Here is a 16,698-nt window from a genome sequence, read left to right as displayed (position 1 = left end):
GAGGGCCCCACACTACAGGTTGGCGCGGCCAAGGGCCAGGCCGCGCCTCCCTATGGTGTGGCCGCCTCGTGGCCCCACTTCGTCTCCTCTTCGGTCTTCTGGAAGCTTCGTGGCAAAATAGGACCCTGGGCGTTGATTTCGTCCAATTCCGAGAATATTTCGTTACTAGGATTTCTGAAACCAAAAACAGCAGAAAAAACAGAATCGGCACTTCGGCATCTTGTTAATAGGTTAGTTCCAGAAAATGCACGAATATGACATAAAGTGTGCATAAAACATGTAGATAACATCAATAATGTGGCATGGAACATAAGAAATTATCGATACGTCGGAGACGTATCAGGCATCACTAATTCTATACCAAGCATCTCTTAAACATTCTCCCCCTCGTTGCTTAAACGTACGAACTTCAACTTCAGGATTACTCATTTTAGCAGTAGTAAATAAAGCAAATTAGATAAAGTAAATGCAAGTAACTAATTTTTTTGTGTTTTTGATATAGCAAACAAGATAGCAAATAAAGTAAAACTAGCAACTAATTTTTTTGTATTTTGATTTAGTGCAGCAAACAAAGTAGTAAATAAAACTAAGCAAGACAAAAACAAAGTAAAGAGATTGGGATGTGGAGACTCCCCTTGCAGCGTGTCTTGATCTCCCCGGCAATGGCGCCAGAAATTTGCTTGATGCGTGTGGTTGATACGTCCGTTGGGAACCCCAAGAGGAAGGTGTGATGCGCACAGCGGCAAGTTTCCCTCAGTAAGAAACCAAGGTTTAATCGAACCAGTAGGAGTCAAGAAGCACGTTGAAGGCTGATGGCGGCGGGATGTAGTGCGGCGCAACACCAGAGATTCCGGCGCCAACGTGGAACCTGCACAACACAACCAAAGTACTTTGCCCCAACGAAACAGTGAGGTTGTCAATCTCACCGGCTTGCTGTAACAAAGGATTAACCGTATTGTGTGGAAGATGATTGTTTGCAGAAAACAGTAGAACAAGTATTGCAGTAGATTGTATTTCAGTATAGAGAATTGGACCGGGGTCCACAGTTCACTAGAGGTGTCTCTCCCATAAGATAAACAGCATGTTGGGTGAACAAATTACAGTTGGGCAATTGACAAATAAAGAGGGCATGACCATGCACATACATATTATGATGAGTATAGTGAGATTTAATTGGGCATTACGACAAAGTACATAGACCGCCATCCAGCATGCATCTATGCCTAAAAAGTCCACCTTCAGGTTATCATCCGAACCCCCTCCAGTATTAAGTTGCTAACAACAGACAATTGCATTAAGTATTGCGCGTAATGTAACTAGTAACTACATCCTTGAACATAGCACTAATGTTTTATCCCTAGTGGCAACAGCACATCCACAACCTTAGAACTTTCATCCTTTGTCCCAGGATATCAATGGAGGCATGAACCCACTATCGAGCATAAATACTCCCTCTTGGAGTTACAAGCATCTACTTGGCCAGAGCATCTACTAGTAACGGAGAGCATGCAAGATCATAAACAACACATAGACATAACTTTGATAATCAACATAACAAGTATTCTCTATTCATCGGATCCCAACAAACGCAACATATAGAATTACAGATAGATGATCTTGATCATGTTAGGCAGCTCACAAGATCCGACAATGAAGCACAATGGGGAGAAGACAACCATCTAGCTAATGCTATGGACCCATAGTCCAGGGGTAGACTACTCACACATCACTCCGGAGGCGACCATGGCGGCGTAGAGTCCTCCGGGAGATGATTCCCCTCTCCGGCAGGGTGCCGGAGGCGATCTCCTGGATCCCCCGAGATGGGATCGGCGGCGGCGGCGTCTCTGGAAGGTTTTCCGTATCGTGGCTCTCGGTACTGGGGGTTTCGCAACGGAGGCTTTAAGTAGGCGGAAGGGCAGGTCAGGAGGCGGCACGAGGGCCACACACCACAGGGCCGCACGGCCAAGGGGGGGCCGCGCCGCCCTAGGGTGTGGCCACCTCGTGGCCCCACTTCGTCTCCTCTTCGAACTTCTGGAAGCTTCGTGGCAAAATAGGACCCTGGGCGTTGATTTCGTCCAATTCCAAGAATATTTCGTTACTAGGATTTCCGAAACCAAAAACAGCAGAAAACATCAACTGACACTTCGGCATCTTGTTAATAGGTTAGTTCCAGAAAATGCACGAATATGACATAAAGTGTGCATAAAACATGTAGATAACATCAATAATGTGGCATGGAACATAAGAAATTATCGATACGTCGGAGACGTATCAGCTTTCTCCTTAGACCTTTGTACATGCAGCATAGAGGTACCCCTTTGTGACACTTGGTTAAAACATGTGCATTGTGATAATCCCGGTAATCCAAGCTAATTAGGACAAGGTGCGGGCACTATTAGTATACTATGCATGAGGCTTGCAACTTGTAAGATATAATTTACATGATACATATGCTTTATTACTACCGTTGACAAAATTGTTTCTTGTTTTCAAAAATCAAAGCTCTAGCACAAATATAGCAATCGATGCTTTCCTCTTTGAAGGACCATTCTTTTACTTTTATTGTTGAGTCAGTTCACCTATTTCTCTCCACCTCAAGAAGCAAACACTTGTGTGAACTGTGCATTGATTCTTACATACTTGCATATTGCACTTGTTATATTACTTTGCATTGACAAATATCCATGAGATATACATGTTACAAGTTGAAAGCAACCGCTGAAACTTCATCTTCCTTTGTGTTGCTTCAATATCTCTACTATGAATTATTGCTTTATGAGTTAACTCTTATGTAAGACTTATTGATGCTTGTCTTGAAGTACTATTCATGAAAAGTCTTTGCTATATGATTCATTTGTTTACTCATGTCATTTACATTGTTTTGATCGCTGCATTCATTACATATGCTTACAATAGTATGATCAAGGTTATGATGGCATGTCACTCCAGAAATTATCTTTGTTATCGTTTACCTGCTCGGGACGAGCAGAAACTAAGCTTGGGGATGCTGATACGTCTCCGACGTATCGATAATTTCTTATGTTCCATGCCACATTATTGATGATATCTACATGTTTTATGCATACTTTATGTCATTATTATGCGTTTTCCGGAACTAACCTATTGACGAGATGTCGAAGGGCCGATTCTGTTTTTATTGTTTTTGGTTTCAGAAATCCTAGTAAGGAAATATTCTCGGAATTGGACGAGATCAACGCCCAGGGTCCTATTTTGCCCGGAAGCATCCAGAACACCCGAGAGCCGCCAGAGGGGGGCCACAGGGGCCCCAGGGGCCCCAGATGATAGGCCGGCGCGGCCCAGGCCCTGGCCGCGCCGCCTTATGGTGTCGTCGCCTCGTTGACCTCCTGACGCCGCCTCTTCGCCTATTTAAGCCCCCTCGACCTAAAACCTCGAGACGGAAAAGCCACGGTACGAGAAACCTTCCAGAGCCGCCGCCATCGCGAAGCCAAGATCTGGGGGACAAGAGTCTCTGTTCCGGCACGCCGCCGGGACCGGGAAGTGCCCCCGGAAGGCTCCTCCATCGACACCACCGCCATCTTCATCACCGCTGCTGTCTCCCATGAGGAGGGAGTAGTTCTCCATCGAGGCTCGGGGCTGTACCGGTAGCTATGTGGTTCATCTCTCCCTATGTACTTCAGTACAATAATCTCATGAGCTGCCTTACATGATTGAGATTCATATGATGATGCTTGTAATCTAGATGTCATTATGCTAGTCAAGTGAATTTTACTTATGTGATCTCCGGAGACTCCTTGTCCCACGTGTGTAAAGGTGACAGTGTGTGCACCGTGTGGGTCTCTTAGGCTATATTTCACAGAATACTTATTCACTGTTATGAATGGCATAGTGAAGTGCTTATTTATATCTCTTTATGATTGCAATGTGTTTTGTATCACAATTGTCGTCGTGGTGAACGAGCAGATGCCATAGGATGGGTTAGATTGGGGCCGAATGGACGCTAGAGGATTCGGGGGAGGGTTTGTGATCAGGTGGGATGAACTTCCGGATGGTTTCCTCAAGAACTTGGCCAAGGCCAGAGGTTGAAGAAGAAAGACACAAGGAAGAACTCGCTCTAGATCACCATGTTCATTGATTCTCACAAGTTACAGGTTTTTCTCTCTCTGTGTTCCGCGCCCGTGAAGGAGGGCTGCCCCCTCTCCTTATATAGGGGAGAGGGTGGCTTACAGTGCAAGAAACCCTAATGGCATCTTTGACTAGACAAACTACTTTACAAGGCTACTTTACAAAGCTACTTTAATCATAGATGACACCGGGGTCTTCTTTAATCAGGGAGGCTGACGTCCTCCGGCTTCTTTCTTCGTCATCTTCTTCTTTATCGTCAGCCCTTCGTTTAAAGCTACTTTGCTTAGCTCATCTTTGTCTTCTAGCTCTGGAGAGGATCTTTGACCAGCCTTGCCGACAAGCTCTTCCTTCCGGTGGCCCGGTATCTTTTCTATCCGGTTCCGGTATCCCTCCTCTGAGGATACCGGCTTAGCCTGTTCAGCCAAACGCCTATCTTAGACTCCGGCATGAACATCTAACCGGTATCCTGATGGCTCAAACCATCCGGTTTGGCATGCCTTTGGCATACCGGGGGTCATCCCCCCAACATTAGTCCCCGAAGCTGGTATAGTCTGGCGGATTCTATCCAACAGACCATGCCAGGTTCTCATGTCTTTGGATACCGGTTTAATCCCTCCGGCTTAGGGCTTGGATCCGGCATCTTTGCCCGGATTTTCATTATCTTTCTTTTCAAGTCATTCTCCGGTATCTTTTCTTCCGGTATCTTAGCCATTTAACGCCTCCTCGGCGAAGTCGGGAATATCTCGGGCCCCGCGCGCGACAGAGACATGCGCACTGCAACTGACGCGCCAGTGTCAGTTGTCACTTCGCTTCGACTCCCGCGCGCCCATTTAATGCACCGCTGCGGATCCCACTAGCCGTTTTGGATCCCGTGTGTGCCTCCGTGTGGCCTCCTATTTTCCCGCGTGTACTTCTCCGCCACGTGGCGGCCCATGGTGCGAACCGCCGCGGGCCGCGAGGCGAACCGCCACGGCCCAGCGGTTTTCAGCCCACTTCCCTTCTTCTTTATAAGCGCAACCGCCGCTCCTTCTTCCTCTTCTCGCATTCTCCACTTCCTTGCGCATAGTGCTCCTCGCCTCTGCGCCTTCGCCGTTCTCCGTCCGCTGTTGCTCGCTCGAGCTCCGTCGCCCGGCGAACTCACGCCGCAGTTCCGCCGGACTTCGTCGTGCGGGAACCTTCTGCAGCGCGCTCACCGCGTCCGCTGCATTCGTGCTTCCTCAAGAACTTCCTCACCTCGCCGTCGACAGACTTCCTCGCCGGCCGCAGGCTCACCGTTTCTCCGGCGAAGTTCTTCCTCCGCGACTCCGCCGCCTCAGGTTAGGCCCGATGCGCCTTTACCCCTTTTCTTCTTGCATTTCAGATCTTGGGGGCGGTAGAGTATTTATCCCTTCTTTATTTTGCTTTTCCTCTTACTCGTAGATCTTCGCGCGAGGGTTTGTTTGGGGAAAACTGTTTGTCGATAGATTCCGGTGTCGCCTAGATCCATATGTCCAGCGAAGGGTCTCTCCCCGCTGCTACCTCTAGTAACCAAGGTAGTAGCACTTCTGACGGGCTAACCGAAGATCTCGCCCGGATGGATCTGGCATCTAGCCAGAAACAAGAGGCCGGCACATCTAGCCGGGCCTCCGGAAAGGATAAGACACGCGGAGCCTGGAGGGGTTCCGACGTGACTCAGTTTGAGATCGACTGGCTCTACCGGTCTAGGAGGATTCCGGAAGGAGTCATCTGCCGGCTTCCAGGCGACGAGATCGAACCGGTGCTCGAACCCGGTGAGGTCGTTGTTTTCCTTGCTCATTTTGAGCGTGGCTTCGGCCTTCCTGCTTCTGATTTCTTTCGCCAATTCCTTAACTTCTATCGACTCCAACCTCACCACCTTCCCGGCAATGCCGTTTTTTATCTTTCTTGTTTTGTGGCCTTCATGGAGGGCTACATTGGCATCCGTCCCGCTCGCGAGACGTTTGCCCGCTTTTTCTCCCTCCGGATCAACTCGGTCCAGGGCAAGGACATTCCCAAGCCCAAACCCCCCGTTCAATGCGGGTCTTGTATCATCGGCTCCCGCCAGGGGAGCCCCTTTTTTAAGTTCAACGGCCTCGAGTCTTGCCGGTTGTGGCAGACGACGTTCTTCTACGTGAAGAACGAGGGCGCCGTCGACCTCATCAACTTGCCGGCGTTCAACCCGGCGCCGCCCGCCAAGACCAACTGGCAGTACAACCCCGGTACGGATCACACCGAGATGAACCGGGTGGTGCGCTTCATGCTGAAGTTGATGAAGGACACCAACATCTGCTCCGACGATATCATCCGCGCCTTCATCTGCCGCCGGGTGCTTCCCCTTCAGCAGCGCGCTCACAAGATTAGTGAGATGTACGGCCCTGGTGATCCCACCAAGATCACCGGCCTGCCCTTGAGCAAAGAGGATGTGGTCCTAAAGGCTAGCCAGATCTGCCAAACGGACATGCCGGATGACTGGGAGTGGGGCCTTTGCCCTCTCAGCGCCAGAAATCCTCCGTCCAAAGAAGTAAGAAAATATGCGGCTCGGGTCGTATTACCGGTAACTTTCATACTTGCGACTAATCTCCCTTTTTTCCTTTGTTTTCAGGCTAAGGCCCGCTTCCCCCGGATTGACTCAGACCGACGAGGCCCTTGCCGGAAGAGGCCTCTGGACAAGTACGATCCGGATCCCGTCATTCATTGGCTGGATCTGAGGATGGGCCGGACTCCAGCTTCTCGCCTCGGCAAGTCTACGCCGGAACTAGCTGGTTCGTCTGATGACTTGACCTTGCTTGAGGTAGCCTTTCTGTTCGTTTTCTTATATTCTTTTTGTTACTGCCATTCTGTAGACATTCCCTCAGCCAGCATCAACCCACATGTCCATGAGCATGAGCCCCCCCTGCAGGCCGAGGTTGGGGATGAGTTTCTGGACAAACTCATGGCCGAAGGCCAGAAGAGTGATCCTCCAGCTGCTGGCGCCGGCCCTAGCCATGCCCCCCCTGCGAAACGCCCTCGAACAGAAGTCATTGGAGGGAAGCAGGTTAGCACCAAGCGCTACAAGCAGAAGCGGATGCCGGTTTCTTCCGGGTAAGTTCTTCTTTTCTTTTTTGTGTTTTCCCATTTTCACCAAGTCCCTTTCCGGTTGCTTTTTTCCAATCCGCTTTCTTTTTCTCTCTTTCAGCCCTGCGCTTGAGCTTGGCTCCAAGCCGGAGGGCTCTGCCGGCTCCGCAAGGACCTCAACTCCTCCTCCTCACTCAAGTCCGGTACCATCTGGTGCCGGCGACAGCTCTGCCTCCCCTTCGGGAGGCACTACAAGTTCGGGGCGCGCGGCCCCAACACCTCCTGATCACCGCGCGGAGGAGGACTTCACCTCCCCTCCAGAAACCCAAGACACCGGCGCCAGCAACATCGGCGCCGGCTAGACAGATGCCGGGCAGGCGGAACGTCTGGTTCCTCCTCCCCCGAAGAAAAAGAAGAAACAGTCAAGCTCTTCCCCTACCGCGCCGGATACTTCCGCGCCGGTATCTTCTCCTCCTCCTGGGGCCACGCCGACACCGTCGCCAAGCCAAGGACCTTCCGTGGCCAAGCGAATGGCGCCGGCAGAGACCCCCAAGATCACCAAGTTCCTCAAGCCCGGGGCTTCCCGTGGCAAGGCTGTGGAGGGCGACGCCTCAGGCGGCTCGCGGGACGTGGTGCTGCACGTTGGTCCTGCTGCTGCTGTCCAGGACAAGCCTACCGGCCTCCTAGGTCGGATCGTTGAGCTGAACCGCGCGGGCAAGGACCTGGGGCACCTTCTCCCCTACGCCCAGAAGTGGAATGAGGCGGATATCTCCGCATCTACCCGCGGCCTGGGGAAGGACCACCTTCCGGCACCAGACCCTGCTGGGCCTCGGTCCACTGAAGAACACTTCACGCGGCTTAAACGCGCCGTGAAAGAGTTTGACAGTGCATGGTACGATGCTACCAACAACGTGGTGGTAAGTTTTGCCAACCCTTTTGTAATTTTGTTGATGCCGGTTTCTTTTCTTTCCGGATCTTGTCTATCCTCCCAGTCCCCGAGTTTCGTGTTGAGAGCGTAGCTCTTAGCGCGAAACTTCAACTAGAAACGCGCGAAACCGGCCTAACCAGTCCCCGAGTTTCGGGTTAAAATCTTTGTTTCTTTCTTTTTCACAACCATCTTCCTTTGAATAGAGCACCGCAGACGCCCGGAAGCAACTCTTTAAGGAGCTTCTGTGGGAGCATCGGGACCTTGCCGAGGCCCACAGCCATTGCCAAGGTTTGCTTTGTTCTCTTCCCTCCGGCATCTTTTCACCGGAATGTTTCCTTCTTTGATATTTACGCATCCTTTTGTTTAACAGTTGTTCCGGAAGCTACCATCGAGGCCCTGAAGGCCCAGGTTACCAAGCTTCAAGGTACCATCCTTTCTTTTTCCGCTAACCCGTTCCTTTTTTCATTTCATCTATTGTGGCTTGCTAAAACCTTTCTTTCCGGTACTTAGGCGAGAAAGAGCAGCTTCTCAAGGAGCACAACGAGGCACTGGACGCCCAGAAGACCGCCTTGCGGGAGCTGAAGGAACAGGCTATGCAAGCCGCGCTCCAGCACGAGCAAGCTCTCAAGGATGCCCGGGTTGCGGCTGAGGCCAGGCTGGCGGAGGTCGTGGAGGACTCCACGAACTCCAACACCGTACTAACGGCAGAGCTGGAGGAGGAGAAGAAAGCGCGGAAGGCAGCGGAGCGCCTCATTGATACTATGACCACTGATCACCGGGAATACGATCGGTTGGTTATGAAGATTGACGCGCTGGCTCTCCGTAAGTTGCTGCCTTGCCCCTTCTTTCGCTTATAAGCTTTCTCCTTCTGAAAATGTACTTTCGTTCCTTGTTTCTCCGACATACTCTTTTCCGGTATCTTGTGTTTATGCTTTTTCCTTCCTCCTGTAGAGCATTTCCCAGAATCCCAGGTCTACGCCGTGAAGAAGGTGAGGGAGGATCGGGTGGCGCGGGAATTTCCAAATCTGGACGCGCACTGGGATGGGTACAACTATCTTGTCGCCCTCTCCGCGCGAGTTCAACATATGCGCTCCGTCGCCCGGCTCCTTGCCGACCTACCGGCTGCCGCCATCCAAGTCTTCAAGGTGCTGTGGCCTGAAGAGGAGCTGCCGGGAAACATCACGCTTACTGCCGACCGGCTCAAGGATGCCGGGCACCGGATTCGCGAGTGGCAATGCTCCGCGGCTCGTGCCGGAGCTGACACGGCGCTGCGCTCCGCATGCTCCTAGTACCCTGATCTGAATCTGGATGCCCTTCAAGGCGTACGCCAAGACGCTCCCACGGACACGGATCCGGCGCTCACCGTGAAGCGGCAGGACCGGGCCTACCGGCTTGCTGAGTATGCCGAGGTCCGCACCTTCATCCCTCCCCCTCCTGGTGTCAAGGACTACCTCAGCGATGAGGAAGAAGAAGACGAGGGAGATGAAGATGAGGCAGCCGAGGACGTGCCGCCGGAAGCTCCCGAGGCCAGCACTGCTCCCCCTGAAGACGCTGAGACCGGTGCCGCTCCACCTGATGCCCCCGCTGCCTGATGATCTTCTATCAAATGTTTGCCTGTGATCTGTCTGTTGGCCCTGTTTGCCTCAAAACAATGCTTGTTAAATTCTGCCCCGGTATGCCGGGGCTTATGATGTAAAACTTTAAGTCCGCTTTTGCTTGCCACACAACATTTTATGCCGGTAAGTTATACCGGTAGTTAATTATCTTAAGTTTGCGTTAGCATATTTGCCTCTGGTTTTGCTTTTATCCTGCACCGCAAAGATTTCTAGATTGTTTCCGCATCCAATGCGATGCATACTTGGTTCTTTTGCCTTGGCTCTGCCTGCCTTCTCTGGGCGTTCTTTGGCGTATGAGCACAAGGTTCTTTCACCAAACAAGCACTTTCTTGAACTTAGAAATAACTTCGAAATTTTGCAAAAAACCGGTTAAACCGGGGTTAGTTAAATTTTCCGGATTGTTCTTTCCTGCTCTCCCTCTTCGCAGTTCATGTGCTTATCCCCTACCGGTTTATCTTGCTTGCCATGAAGCCGGTTTGCGGACAGCAGCAGAGTCGAAGACTCCGGTAGGATTTAGCACACTACTAAACCGGAAAGAAAAAACATTCAATAAGCAACCGGTAAACTGAAAAAATAAACAAGTTACATGCAACTTAAGTTGGGGTAGTCCCCGAGATTCATTCAAGGTTCCGGCATCTTTTATTCATAGCATGTAAGGTACAAAAAGGAACTTCTTACACCACCACTTCAAGAGTAGAAAGGACGCAACAGAGCTACGTTCCATGGACGCTTGCTCTCCTCTCCCGATCTGTCCGCCTTTCCTTTTTTCCACTCCTGTGCATCGATCAGGTAATATGCATCATTGTGAAGCACCTTGCTTACAATGAAGGGACCTTCCCAAGGTGGCAAGAGCTTATGCCGGCCTTCAGTGCGCTGCACTAGGCGAAGCACAAGATCTCCTTCCCGGAAAACTCTCGGGTTAACCTTCCGGTTATGATAGCGTCTGAGGTTTTGCTGGTAAATGGCTGTTCTTGCCAAAGCTAGCTCTCTTGCTTCTTCTAGCAAGTCAACATCATTTTCTCTGGCCTCTTTGACCTCTTGCTCAGTATAGAGCTGTACCCTTGGTGAATCATGAATGATGTCGGTTGGTATGACCGCTTCTGCTCCGTAAACCATGAAGAAAGGAGTGTATCCGGTAGACCGGTTTGGAGTCGTTCTTATACTCCACAGAACTGATGGTAGCTCATCGAGCCAACATCCCGGTGACTTTTCCACTGCATCAATGAGTCTAGGCTTGATACCGGAAAGCACCAAAGCATTCATTCTTTCCACCTGGCCATTGCCTTGTGGGTGTGCCACTGAGCACAAATCCAACCGGATGTTGTTGTCCTCACAGAACCTTTTGAACTCACCTTGAGCAAAGTTGGTTCCATTATCAGTGATGATGCTGTGCGGGTATCCATACCGCAAAATGACATCTTTTAAGAATTTCACCGCTGTATGCCCATCACACTTTGCGATAGGTTTTACTTCTAGCCATTTGGTGAACTTATCCACCATAACCAAGATGTGAGTCATGCTGCTCCTTGCGGTTCTGAATGGGCCAACCATATCGAGGCACCAAACGGCAAACGGCCATGTTAATGGTATTGTTTTTAAACCGGATGCTGGGGTATGATTTTGCTTGGCGTACCTCTGGCAGCCGTTGCATTTTCTTACCAAATCCTCAGCGTTTTCCAAAGCAGTGGGCCAATAAAACCCATGCCGGAATACTTTTGCTACCAGCGCCCTTGATGAAGCATGATGCCCACATTCTCCTTGGTGAATTTCCTCAAGCATTTCTTTCCCTTCCTCCGGTTCCACACATCTTTGAAGGACACCGGTAACGCTTCTCTTGTACACCTCACCATTGATGAATGTGTAAGCTTTGGACCTTCTTTGTATCCTCCTTGACTCATTTTCGTCAGCCGGCAAGGTGCCGTTGATCAAGAATTCCTTAATAGGTTTAACCTATGACGGTATCTCTCGAACCAGAAACACTGGTGCATCTATCTCCATGCTATCTACCAGCATCATTTCTTCCGGTATGGGTACAGCAGTCCCCGAGCTTGTCGAAGCAGTCCCCGGGTTTACCGGTGCAGTCCCCGGGTTTCCTTCATCAATATCCATGGGTACTACGTGCGATTCCGGTACGAAAATTGATTCCGATTCCGGGCTTGGTTTGATCGATGGCACTCTTAAGTGAGCCAAAGCTATTCCGGGAGGAATTTCTTGCCTAGATGAGCCCAGCTTGGACAAAGCATCCGCGGCTTCATTTTCTGCGCGCGGTACATGGTGAAATTCACAGCCTTCGAAGAATCCGGCAATCTTTTGCACGTGAAACCGGTACGAGGCCATGTTGGCATCTTCTGCATCCCAATCTCCGGAACACTGCTGTACCACAAGATCTGAATCTCCATAGCAAATGATCCGGTGTGCACAGATTTATTTTGCGACCTTAAGCCCATGGATCAAAGCTTCATATTCAGCGACATTATTCGATGCCCTGAAATGTACTTGCAAAACATACCGGAGGTGATCTCCTTTTGGTGAGGTGAGTACCACACCGGCACCTAGACCCTCTTTGAGCTTGGATCCATCAAAGTGCATTTTCCAGTATTCTATCCTTTGATCTGGCAGTTTGTATTGCATCTCCGCCCAATCGACTAGGAAGTCAGCCAACGCCTGTGACTTTATGGCATCTCTTCTTTCATATACCGGCACGTATGGTGATATCTGGATTGCCCATTTTGCAATCCGGCCGCTAGCGTCTTTGTTGCACATGATGTCGGAGATTGGTGCTTCACTCACCACCTTCATGGGGTGCTCCTCAAAGTAGTGCTTGAGTTTTGTGGCGGCCATGTACACGCCATAAGTCATTTTTTGGAAGTGAGGATAGTTTTGTTTTGAGAGGGAGAGCACCTCGCTCAAGTAGTATACCGGCCTCTGGACGGTTTTTCCTTCCTCTTCTCTTTCAACCACAACCACTACACTCACAACCCGATTTGTTGCTGCTATGTATAATAGCATAGGCTCTCTTTCTAAAGGTGAAGCCAGTATGGGTGCTGTGGCCAGCATTGCTTTTAGCTCTTTAAACGCTGCGTCTGCCTGAGGGGTCCAGACGAACGTGTCAGATTTTTTCATGAGAGCATATAGTGGCAGAGCTTTTTCTCCCAACCTGCTTACGAACCGGCTTAGCGATGCCAAGCTTCCGGTAAACTTTTGCACATCCTTTAGCTCTCGAGGGACAGTCATTCTTTCTATTGCCCGGATTTTTACCGGATTGACTTCTATGCTCCGGCTTGATACCAGGAAACCGAGCAACTTGCCGGCAGGGACACCAAAGGTGCATTTTGCCGGATTAAGTTTCATCCGGAACCGTCTTAGGTTGTCAAATGTCTGCCGGATGTCATCGATTAAAGTGTTCTTTACCTTAGTTTTTATCACAGTGTCATCCACATAGACTTGCACATTCTTCCCGATTTGATCAAACAAGCATTTTTGCATACAGCGCTGGTACGTTGCACCAGCGTTGCGCAAACCAAAAGGCATAGTAACATAGCAATAAGCCCCGTGCGGGGTAATGAACGCAGTTTTTATTTGATCTTCCTTTTTCAAGGGAATTTGATGGAAACCGGAATACGCGTCTAGGAAGGACAACAACTCACACCCAGCAGTTGAATCAATCACTTGATCGATCCGTGGCAACGGAAAAGGATCTCTTGGGCAAGCCTTGTTTAGGTTGGTGTAGTCAATGCACATGCGCCACACCTTTGGAGCTTTTGCCTCCAGATTCTCATCTTTCTTCTTTTCAACCATCACCGGATTGGCCAGCCACTCTGTGTGCGTGACCTCCACAATGAATCCGGCAACAAGCAGCTTGGTTACCTCTTCTCCTATGATTTTCCTTCTATCTTCAGCGAACCGGCGCAAGGGCTGTCTCACCGGCTTGGCATCCTTCCGGACGTTTAGAGAGTGCTCAGCCAGCTCCCTCGGAACACCTACCAAATCATCAGTTGACCAGGCAAAGATATTCCGATTCTCACGGAGGAAGCTGACGAGCGCGCTTTCCTATGCTTGGTCGAGTCTGGCACCGATGCGAACGGTGCGCTCTGGGTAAGCCGGATCCAGCACAATGTCTTTTGTTTCATTCGTCGGCTTGAATGCCGGTGAGCCCAAGTTTCCACTCATTGCCGCTAAGCTCAACTGTGAGGACTGAGCCAGCGCAACAGCTGTTTGCATCCTTTTCTTTTCCTCCGCGATCACCAGCGATTCCGCTAGGTTTGATCCGGCAGATGCGGTTTCCAGCGAGACCTTATAGTTTCCCACCACAGTCAATGGTCCACGAGGTGCCGGCATCTTCATCTTGAGGTAAGCCGTATGAGTTGTGGCCATGAAGGCTGCCAACGCCGGTCTCCCCAGCAATGCATGGTAGGGACTGTCTAGATCCACCACCTCAAACTCAACATTTTCAACCCGGCAATTGTCACGGCCTCCAAATGCTACGTCCACCCAAACTTTTCCTATCGGGGCGCAGGACAAGCCCGGAACGATTCCGTGGAACGTTGTGCGCGTTGGCTGAAGCATGTTTTCTGTTATGCCCAGCGTATGCATGGTATGCTTGTACATGATGTTTATGATGTTGCCATTGTCTATCAGCACCTTGCTGAATTTTACTCGAGCTTGCGGCCCTTTCATGATTGGGTCTACAACAAGAGCATATCCACCCGGATTCGGCATGATTTTGGGGTGATCCTTGGATGACCAGGTAATTTCTTGATTGGACCACATCATATATTTGGGAACCGCCGGCATCACGGCGTTTACTTCCATGGAGCGGCGATGCATACTTTGCCTGTCTGTTGGCTCAGTGACAAAAACAACACAGCACAGATGCGGGTCTTCGTAAACATTCCGGCCTAAAGGTGCCGGTGGAGGTGGTTGGTTATCGTTTTGCTCCACCCGGTTAACTTGCTGGTACTGCTGCCGGTTTGGCTGCACCGGTAAGGCGTTTGCCCCGGTAAGTGGTGGTGGTGGTGGTAGCTGTTGTTGCCGCGGCATGTCCTGCGGTGGTTGTGCATCTTTGACCGTTCCCTTTTGCATCAAGTACTTGGTCCAGGTACAATCCTTCGTCAGGTGGTTTGACGGGTGTGCCGGATTCGGTGTGTGCCACCGGCAAGGTTGGTCCATGGCAGCTTCCATGGTGTATTTTGCGGGTTCTTGCCAGTTTCTTTTCTGGACCCAGGGTTTCTTTTCCACCCATTGTTTCTTAGGACCCGCCCATGGCTGCGATCCGGTTCTTTGCCTCTGACTGCCGCTGGCCTCAGAGTTTTCCTGTACAGCAGCAACTTGCTGCGGACCGTACCTTCGATCCGGAAAATCTTCTCTTCTTTTGTTGTTCTGGTTATCCCGGTGTTGCTCTTGGCGTAGCTGTTCCGGCTCAGGTTGCACTGCCGGCTGCGTTGGGTCTCCCAACGCATAGCTATCCGCCACACGTATCATCTCTGCCAACGTTGTCGGCATGTTCCGCTGCAGCTTTTGCCACAACGGTGAACCTCTCCTGCACCCACTGCTAAACCAAGCAATGGCTTGCGCCTCGATTACCCCTTCACAGGAGTTCCTTGTTGTGTTCCACCGGGCCAGATAATCCCGGTCTGTTTCGTTCGGGCGCTGTACGCACAGCGCGAGTTGCTGCGGCCTGTTTGGCCTTTGATAGGTGCTGCTGAAATTGCTCACAAAAGCCTCCTCGAAATCCAGCCATCCATTTATACTTCCTGCCGGCAAGTTGTTTAGCCAGATTCTTGCCGGCCCAACCAAAAACGATGGTATGATCCTCATGGCCCAACGCCGATTTCCTCCTCCTGCTACGGTTCCTCCACCGCCTGCAACGTATACCGCGGTCACGTAATCCGCGAGCCAGTCTTCCGGCTTCGTAGTGCCATCGTATGTTTTTGTGTCACGGGGCAACATAAAGTTGCGCACTGGTAGTTTTTCTTTCATGATCCTTGGGCCAAAGCACTTAGGGCCTGGAGGACCTTCCTCCTCGATCATTTCTGACAAGTACACTCTATCCAGACGGTGCCTCGCATCCCGTTCCGGTAAGTATCTCTCTCCCAAGCGTTCTCCCAACGCGTTCCGGTATGCTGCCGGTCTTGCAGAATCAGCTTCATCATAACATTCCGGTACCGCGGCCCTTGCCTGTCGGTACCTCGGGGGATCTATTTCCTCCTCATCGTACGCTGCCCTTGCAGCTCGATAATTTTGCCCGGTCTCATATCTACCGGCATGATTGTTTCCAGCATAGCCTCCTCTGGCGTAGCCTCGTTCTGCCCCTTGGCTCTTTCTACCGGCATCATGTTGCCCGGCTTGTTGCTTTCCGGCAAGAACCGGATCGTACACAGTCATCTGCTGTGCGTTCACTTCTTTTTCTCTTCTTCTGTCCGGATGGGGAGACGAAGCCTGCCCATGGGACTTGCTACCGGCATTCTTTGTTGAACGCGCGGATTTTGAGGCCGCGGCCTTGTTCAGCTTAGCCAGCTGCTCAGCGTTCTGCTGCTCAATAGTTTCCAGCAGCTCTCTAACACGTTCTTGCTGTTTTGCCAAAGCATCTCCGGAAAGCGACTCGCATAGCTCTACCGCAGCCTTAGCAGCTTTTATAGTTTTATCCGGGCTACTGTACTTAGGTTTTTCCACAATGCTAACAGATGCAGAGGTACTTTTGCCGGCATGAATCTCTTTGCGCAAATCCTGATCTAGGTTGCGAGCTTTTAGCCGGTTTTCCGGCATCCTAGCAGCATGTGCGCTAACAAAAGCAAAGCCATGGGCAGCGTTGTACTCACGTAGGGTAAGGTTCAGCTCGCGCTGCGCCCGGATGATGTCCTTGCCGCTCTCGAGCACCTTTTGGCGCTGCGCCTCCAGCTCCACCTGAGCTGCTGCCGGATCGACGTTCTGCGCGATGGGGGTGGCGAGGACGTTCATTGCCGCTTGAAGCGGTGTTTCCGGTGGCGCGGATGACGCTCC

Source organism: Lolium perenne, chromosome 3 (assembly GCF_019359855.2).
Source record: "Lolium perenne isolate Kyuss_39 chromosome 3, Kyuss_2.0, whole genome shotgun sequence".
In the NCBI taxonomy this organism is placed as follows: domain Eukaryota; kingdom Viridiplantae; phylum Streptophyta; class Magnoliopsida; order Poales; family Poaceae; genus Lolium; species Lolium perenne.
The sequence above is the reverse complement of the archived record's forward strand: the minus strand, read 5'-3'. Positions refer to the sequence as shown.